The following is a 9,004-nucleotide window of genomic DNA, read 5'->3' as shown; positions in this document are numbered from 1 at the left end:
ATCTCTTGACCTCGTGAACCACCCGCCTCGGCCTCCCAAAGTGCTGGGATTACAGGCGTGAGCCACCACGCCCGGCCTCCCATTCTTGTTCTCAAAGCAGATTTAAGGATGAGTATGAAGTATCTTCAGGCAGGTCTCAGTCTTGATCTTCCTAAGGAAATGGAAAAGGTGATATGAAGTCAAAATCCGGATCAAGGAGCCAGTCTCGTTCCAATTCACCCCTACCTGTTCCAAAGGGTCATTCTGTGTCCCCTCCACCAAAAAGAGCTACTTCAAGATCCTGTTCTAGATCTCATTCAAAATAAAAATGAGGGTCCAGGTTGAGTTCCAGAGTTTAACCCAGAACTCTTCATTCATTGCACACTTTTATGGAACACTTTCCTACTTGCTTCAGTAGCTGTTCTTCCATGTTTGTACTTGGCCTCTTTTGCAAGAGGAATCTCCTGAAAACAGGGGCACACAGAAATTTGATTTGTGGCCAAATTTGATGAAAAAGATGAAGCTCTAAGGAAACGGTGGCATAAAGTCAAAGACCTACTCCCTTCTTCGTAGTATTAAGGTAACTTTGATTTTATAGCTTTTGAGCTAAAATAACTCTTGTAAAGCTTAAATTTTTTTTTGTAGAGATGGGGGTCTCACTATCTTGTCCAGGCTTGTCTCAAATTCTCAGACTCAAGCAATCCTCTTGCCTTGGCCTCTCAAAGTGCTGGGATTACAGGCATGAACCATCATGCCCAGCCTAAATTTTTTTCTTATTATTGAATGTAGACTAATGGGTAGAGCACAGTATATCTCTGCATTTATTGAGGTGTTTTTAAATTTTCTCTCAGCAATGTGTTGTTGTTTACAGCGTTCAGTTATTGTTATATTGATTTTATTTTATATATATATATACATATATACATATATATATGTATATATATATATATACATATATATTTATTTATTTTTTTTGAGACGGAGCCTTGCTCCCTCACCCAGGTTGGAGTGCAGTGGTGTGATCTCGACTCACTGCAACCTCCACCTCCTGGGTTCAAGTGATTCTCCTGCCTCAGCTTTCCGAGTAGCTGGGATTTACAGGTGCGTGCCATCACGCCCAGCTAATTTTTTGTATTTTCAGTAGAGACGGGGTTTCACCACTTTGGCTAGGAAGGTCTCGATCTCCTGACCTCGTGAACCGCCCACCTCCGCCTCTCAAAGTGTTGGGGATTACAGGTGTGAACCACCACTCCGGGCCTAGATTTTTTTAAAAAGTATTTCTGCTGCAGGGTTTTTTCTTGTGTTGTTTGCTTATTTTCAAATTAATCATTTCAAGCTTTGAATGCTTAAAGCTTTAGAGGGAGAACCCAATTTTCAATTATGTTTGCTTTTTTTTTTGTTTTGTTTTGAGACAGTCTCGCTGTGTCACCAGGTGCCACACTGGAGTGCAGTGGCGCGGTCTCGGCTCACTGCAACTTCCGCCTCCCAGGTTCAAGCAATTCTCCTGCCTCAGCATCCCGAGTAGATGGGACTACAGGCGCGCGCCACCACGCCCAGCTAAGTTTTGTATTTTTCAGTAGAGACGGGGTTTTACCGTGGTCTCGATCTCTAGACCTAGTGATCTGCCCGCCTCGGCCTTCCAAAGTGCTGGGATTACAGGGGTGAGTCATTGCGCCCTGCCGTTTCCTTTTTATAAAGTTTGAGTTATGTAAGATTTAAATAAAAGTTTGTTATCCCTCACCCCCGAAAAAAAGAAAATATACTATTAACAGGATGTGAAACTCAAGTATAGGGAGGGTCAACTTTTCATATACGCGGGTTCTGCAAGGCTGACTGCGGGACTTGAGTATGTCTGAATCTGGGAAAACCCCGGAGACCTTGAACCAAACCCCTGCCTATACCAAGGGACACCGAGAGTCAGGTATAAAGCTGTAAAAGTGTCCCGTGCACAAGAGGAGGATCTTGAATTTCCTGTTGTGGGACCACACATGGGTAATAGGCACATGTTTTCATTCAGTAGGTAAATCAGATGTATAGAAATGGCTCACACATGCTGCCGTTCCTGATCTAAAAGCGTTCTGCAAAAAAAAAAAAAAAAAAAAATCATGTGGACATGATTGAAATGTATGTTACTGTTGTCTTTTAGAACTGTGCCTAGCCTCATCTAATTGGTAAAACCTTCCTTCAGAACCTCAACCACTCCCGACCCCCTGCCATGCATACTATCTAAACATCCAATTGGCATTTACCATAGGCTTCTTGGGCTTTTATTTATTTTCTTAGGTATACAGGATTGCATATCCCTCACCAGTGGGGACCACATCTCATCCTATCTCTCTGTTATGCTGTCATACAGTGCTGTGCTTTGCTTATGTCAGGTGTTCAGAACCGTGCATGGTGATGTTAAGATAATGCTTGAGGTCCGAACCCAATGAGCCTCCAATCAAAACAAATGTGAATTCTGGCCCCACTGGTCAGTCCGGGTTCCTCTGGCCACTTAAGTTTTGGATGATTGGTGATAATCATAATTTTTAAAATCTAAAAAAAAAAAAAAAAGATAATTCTTGAGGCTGGGCACAGCGGCTCATGCCTGTAATCCCAGCACTTTGGGAGGGCGACACAGGTGGATTGCTTGAGGTCAGGAGTCCGAGATTAGCTTGACCAACACGGTGAAGCCCCGTCTCTACTAAAAATACAAAAATTAGCTGGGCATGGTGGTGGGCACCTGTAATCCCAGCTACTCTGGAGGCTGAGGCAGGAGAATCACTTGAACCCGGGAGGCGGAGGTTACAGTGAGCTGAGATCGTGCCGTTGTGGCGACAGAATGAGACTCCAAAAAAAAAAAAAAAAAAAAAGATAATGCTTGATGGAGAGCATTTGGAAGTAGGAGTAATAAAAGGACTAAGATGGTGCAGATGGCCCAGCATTGATTTGGGTCACCACTATTGAAGAACAACTCAGCTTCTACTCTTACTGCTCATGGGTCAGCAGTATTGCTTCACACAGGAAAGGAAAAATATTCTAACGGAATGTACAATTTTATTGTAAGCCTTACCCAAAGGAAAAGGGAGAGAGACAGGCCCAGGACCTGTCTATTGGTTGCTTTGTGGTGGAAAACCAGAAGGTCATCCATGTATGCCAGGACCCCTCCAAGACAGCTAGGCTCATGGGGCATCCTTCTTGGATCTCTGAGGTGGAACAAGATTTGTAAAGCTGCCCCTTCTTGGCGGTTTGCTTCAAGTTTTCCTCTGCTTTATCATTTGTGGTCAGAAGCCTGGATTAGGGGTCTCAGCTGTTGAGCCCTCTGCCCAGGGTGAGGTGTCCCATCTTCTCCATCTGTCCATGAGGTTTCCTAATCATCCTCTCTGTTCTTTTTTGAAACAAGGTCTATCTGTGTCACCCAGGCTGGAGTGCAGGGATGCCATCTCAGCTCACTGCAGCCTAAACCGTCCAGGCTCAAGTGCTCCTCCCACCTCAACCTCCCGGGCAGCTGGGACTACAGGCACCATCATGCCCAGCTAATTTTGTTTATTTTCTGTAGAGACAAGGTCTTGCTATGTTGCCCAGGCTGGTCTTGAACTCCTGAGCTCAAGCAATCTTCCCTCCCACCTCGGCCTCCCAAAGTGCTGGGATTACAGGTGTAAGCCCCTGTGCCCAGCCAGTGTATTGTCATGTCTCTCTGCCTTGACATATGAGCCCTACATAGTAGCACAGTTTCCCTTCGGGTACTCCGTCGGTCCTTAACCTATGCTTAGCAGTTTAGGCAAGAGCTTGTTTTGCCAGTATTTTTGGCAATAAAAAGAGGCATATTTATCATATATATGTCATATACATCCTATAGTATATATATATGTATGTGTGTGTATTTATTTCTTCAAATAACTTTCTATTGTATAATCTTTTTTGGAGGGACACTCATTTTTTTATCTGACAAATAATTGTGTCAATTTATGGGGTACAATGTACTGTTGTAATCTATGTAAATGTTATAGAAAGAGTCAATCAAGTAAATTAACATATTCATCATATCACCACTTTAGAAACAGTAATCCTTTCTCAAACAGCGTTCCCATAGCAATTCTACACTGCCTGGAGGGTCATTTCAAAGTTTTGTGAGGGAGAAAGGGCCTCCAGTGAGTGAGTGTGAAGGAATGTCGTTTTCCAAACCTTAGTCTACTTCATATAATATGTTTTTCTTCCCTTGATTATTGGGACACATTTTTAAAGTTGCAAAGTATAGAGAATAACGTAACAAACACTCAAGTATGCAAAGCACATAACTGAATGTTGTCATTTACTTCTTTTCAGAACAAGAAAAAAATTACAGATAGAGTTCAAAGTGTCTCTGTATGCCTCCAGAACTGCTTACCTTTCTTGTTTTACCATCCTGAATTCCGTGGGTATCTTTCCAGTCTGTGTTCTTATAATTTCATCATATCTGCATTAATTGCATGTTTCATATACTTGTATGTGTGCTTACGTAAATGGCATCATACTACACACATAATTGTACAATTTGTTTTTTTATTTTAACATATTTTAGCATATTTTTGGAAGAGAGTTGGTTCATTTGTGGCAGCTGTAGAGTACTTCATTATATGAATATATTCCAATTTGATGAACATTAAGTTGTTACTAGTTTTTGCTATTACAATAATCCTACAATACATAATACATGTCTCCTTGAACACATGGATGAAAGTTTATCGGCTGGATATGGTGCCTGTAACCCCAGCACTTTGGGAGGCTAAGGCGGGCAGATCACGAGGTCAGGAGATTGAAACCATCCTGGCCAACATGGTGAAACCCTGTCTCTTAAAAATACAAAAAAATTAGCTGGGCGTGGTGACACATGCCTGTAATCCCAGCTACTCGGGAGGCTGAGGCAGGAGAATCACTTAAACCAGAGAGTTGGAGGTTGCAGTGAGCCAAGATCGCACCATTGCACTCCAGTCTGGGTGACGGAGAGAGAAATATAAAAAAAATAAAAATAAAGTTTATCTGGGCTACCCTTAAAATGGAATTGCTAGGTATAGTTTCAACGTTACTAGTAGTGCCAAATTGCACTTGATACTCCCATTAGTAGTGTTTGAGTGGTCCTCGTTTTCCAGATAGCCATCAATACTTGATATTTTTTGACATTTTGTTTTTATTGATCTGATAGATGTCAAATAGATGTAAATTTTGTCTTCGTTTGCATTTTGCTGATTACTTGTGAGGTTGAACCTCTTTTTATGTGTTTATTGGCTATTTGTACGCCCTCTTCCATGAATTGCTTGCTTATATCATTTACTCATTTTTTTCTGATTTGTTTATTTCTAATCAATATATAGAATACCTTCATCTATTCTGGATATCAATCATGTGATAGCTATAAGCATTGCAAATACAGCCTCCCAAGTGATTGTTCAACTCTTTTTTTTGTTTTTAGATGGAGTCTTGCTCTGTTGCCCAGGCTGGAGTGCAGTGGCGTGATCTCGGCTCACCTCAACCTCACCCTCCTGGGTTCAAGTGATTCTCCTACCTTAGCCTCCTGAGTAGCTGGCACTACAGGCACTCGCCACCCTGCCCAGTTAATTTTTGTATTTTTAGTAGAGACAGAGTTTCACTATGTTGGCCAGGCTAGTCTCGAACTCCTGACCCTCCTCAGCCTCCCAAAGTGTTGGGATTACAAGCGTGAGCCACTGTGCCTGGCCTTGTTCAACTTTTAATGTCATTCTTGATGTATTTTTTATACAGGAGTTTTGCATTTTAATGTAGTCCAGTTTATCAATATTTCCCTTTGTGACTTGTGCTTTTTGTGACCTATTCTGTGTACATGAAGATATTCTAAAATTTTTAATAGTTTCTAAATCCTGATTTCCACAGTCAGATATATACTTTTGAAATCTGGTTTTTGTCAATACTAAGAGGTAAGAATTTTTTGTTTTCCACATAGGGATAATCAAATGTCCTGATAATACTCATTGAATAGTTTAGAATTTCCCCTAATGATTTATAAGTCTATTTCTATAGTAATTCCCATATATTCAGTCTATTTCTTGGATTTCTCTTCTACTCCATCAATCTACTTATTTATTCTCATGCTAATATCACTGTGCTGTAATCACTGTTAGCTTCATATAATTCTTTATATCTAGCAAAGCAAATGTCTTTGCCCTGTATTTTTTCAGGAATGTCTTGGATTTTCATTAGTTTTACACTTTTATATGAATTTGAGTATTAGTTTGTTAAATTACGTTAAACATTCTGGTATAATTGTAATTGAAGTTGTATTAATTTAGAGACTTAGTAAGAACTGACAACCTTAAAATATTGAATCTTTTCATCCAAAAACAAGCATACCTCTCTATTAAAATGGTTTTCAATATCCCGCAATAACATTTGATATGTTTCCACATAAAAGTCTGCACATAATTGGCTGGGTGTGGTGGCTCATGCCTATAATTCCAGCACTTTGGGAGGCCGAGGGGGGTGGATCACCTAGGGTCGGAAGTTTGAGACCAGTCTGACCAACATGGTGAAACCCTGTCTCTACTAAAAATACAGAATTAGCCAGGTGTGGTAGCGCCCGCCTGTAATCCCAGCTACTCGGGAGGCTGAGGCAGGAGAATTGCTTGAACCCAGGAGGCAGAGGTTGTGGTGAGCCAAGGTCATGCCATTGCACTCCAGCCTGGGCAACAAGAGTGAAACTCCATCTCAAAAAAAAAGAAAAAAGTCTGCACATAATTTGTTATGCTTATTCCTAGTTATTGTACAGTACGGTATTTTGTTACTGTAAATGAGTTTTTTCCTGTTGTATAGGAATGTCTTTTCCTATTGTATAGGAATGGTGCAAAAGTTATTGCAGTTTTTGCCATTACTTTTAATGGCAATGGTTGTCATTTCTTACTAAGTTGGTCTCTAAATTAATGCAACTTCAATATTATGTAATTTGTGATTACTGATGCATAGGGATTTCACTATTTCTATGATGACCTTGTGGCCAGCAATCCATTTTTGCAATATGCACATTTCATTTATTTATATTATGAAATGTATCATACATAAAAAGAGCATGCATAAGATATATGTACAATCTAAACAAGACTAATAACATGAACATTCATTCATCCGCTACTTAGCTCAAGAGATACAACATTGTCAGTCCTTTTTAAACTTTCTATGCTTCTCTAATCCCTTGTTTTTCCCTTCTGTCAAGGGTAATACTAGCCTGAACTTTGGGTGAATCTTTCCCTTGCCTTTTTTCATAGTTTCAACACATATGTATATCCCTAAACAATGTATTATTATTACTATTACTATTATTATTATTATTTTGAGATGGAGTCTCACTCTGTCACTCAGGCTGGAGTGCAGTGGCACAATCTTAGCTCACTGCAACCTCCACCTCCTGGGTTCAAGCGATTCTCCTACCTCAGCCTCCCGAGTAGTTAGGATTACAGGCACTCACCACCATGCCCACGCTGGGCTAATTTTTGTATTTTTAGTAGAGATGGGATTTCACCATGTTGGTCAGGCTGGTCTCGAACTCCAGGCCTCAAGTGATCTGCCCACCTCGGCCTCCCAAAGTTCTGGGATTATCTGAGCCACTGCACCTGGCAACAATGTATTATTTTTGAACTTTAAATAAATGCAACTCTATATATTTTTCTGTGAGTCTTTTTTTTCCATCCAGCATTACACTGGTATCATTCATATTAATGTCTACAGCCACAGTTTATTTTCATTGCTATAGAATATTCCATTTTATGAATATACTATGCTGTTGATGGACATCTGTGGATTGTTTTTTTCCTCTGACAGTCATACTCTGAACATCCTCATGCATATCTCATGGTAAAATCTATGGAGAATCCCTTGTCATAAATCATATGCATGTTCAGTTTTTCTGGGCAATCTCATTTTTTAAAGTGCTTATAACAATTTATCCTCTATCAGCAGTTTATTATTATTTTTTTAGAGACAGGGTCTCTGTCACTCAAGCTGGAGTGCAGCTGGCGTGATCATAGCTCACCGCAGCCTAGACCTCCAGGGCTCAAGTGATCCTCCCACCTCAGCCTCTTGATAGCTGGGATTACAGATGCAAAATACCATACCTGGCTAATTTAAAAAACTTTTGTAGAGACGAGAGTCTCACTTTGTTTCATAGGCGGGTCTCAAACTCCTGGACTCAGACAATCATCCCACCTCCCAGAGTGTTGGGGTTACAGGTATGAGCTACCATGCCCAGGAGAGTTTATTGGAGTCTCCATTGCTACACTGTTTCTAGGTAACAGTTTGGGATTCCAGTTCCTGATGAGATACCATGTTGAGAAACATTAAGTTTGCCCGGCCCCTGTGGCTCCCCTGTGGAGAATACCTTTTAACTTGCAAGTAGTGGTAGGCGGGTAACAGCTGCCTACTTGGTATATTTGTGAGTTATGAGTACATGCAGAACACCTGTTTATTAATAAGAATCACCTGTTAAGAGAGACTAACTATGTGGATGAGAATCTAATCGGGGCCTTCAGTCTGGAAAGCTGCCAGCCCCTGAGGCTCTCAGCTCGATAGGCTGCTGGTCCCCCCGGATAGATCCACTTTGCTGTTTTATCTGGGTGTCTGCCTCTCATTACCTTCAGTGCCGCCTGGGTGGGGTCTCCCAGCTGAGCTGGCACACGGTAATACCATGATGGCTTTAAATTCCCTTTTTTTCCTGAATAAGAAAAAGTTATATTTTTCTTATTTGTCAGTATGACTACATATTTACTTTTTTTTTAAAAAAAAAATAAGATCTCACTCTGTCATCCAGGATGAAGTCCAGTGGCACGAATACAGTTCACTCCAGCCTTGAACTCCTGGGCTCAAGTGATTCTCTTGCCACAGCCTCCTGAGTAGCTGTGTGACCACAGGTGTACACCACCACACCAGCTAATTTTAAAATTTTGTGTAGAGGCCGGGCGCGGTGGCTCAAGCCTGTAATCCCAGCACTTTGGGAGGCCGAGGCAGGTGGATCACGAGGTCAAGAGATCAAGACCATCCTGGT

At 41.1% G+C, this 9,004-nt stretch overlaps 1 pseudogene; it reads left to right on the top strand.

The window, feature by feature from the left end:
- LOC108285075 overlaps positions 1-305 on the top strand; it is a 1,676-nt pseudogene extending 1,371 nt beyond the window's left edge.
- Positions 306-9,004: the final 8,699 nt, after the last annotated feature.

The sequence above is a fragment of the Cebus imitator genome, unplaced genomic scaffold, assembly GCF_001604975.1.
Source record: "Cebus imitator isolate Cc_AM_T3 unplaced genomic scaffold, Cebus_imitator-1.0 Scaffold289, whole genome shotgun sequence".
Taxonomy (NCBI): domain Eukaryota; kingdom Metazoa; phylum Chordata; class Mammalia; order Primates; family Cebidae; genus Cebus; species Cebus imitator.
Note: the sequence above shows the minus strand (reverse complement) of the source record. Positions and strands in the feature narration are given on the sequence as shown.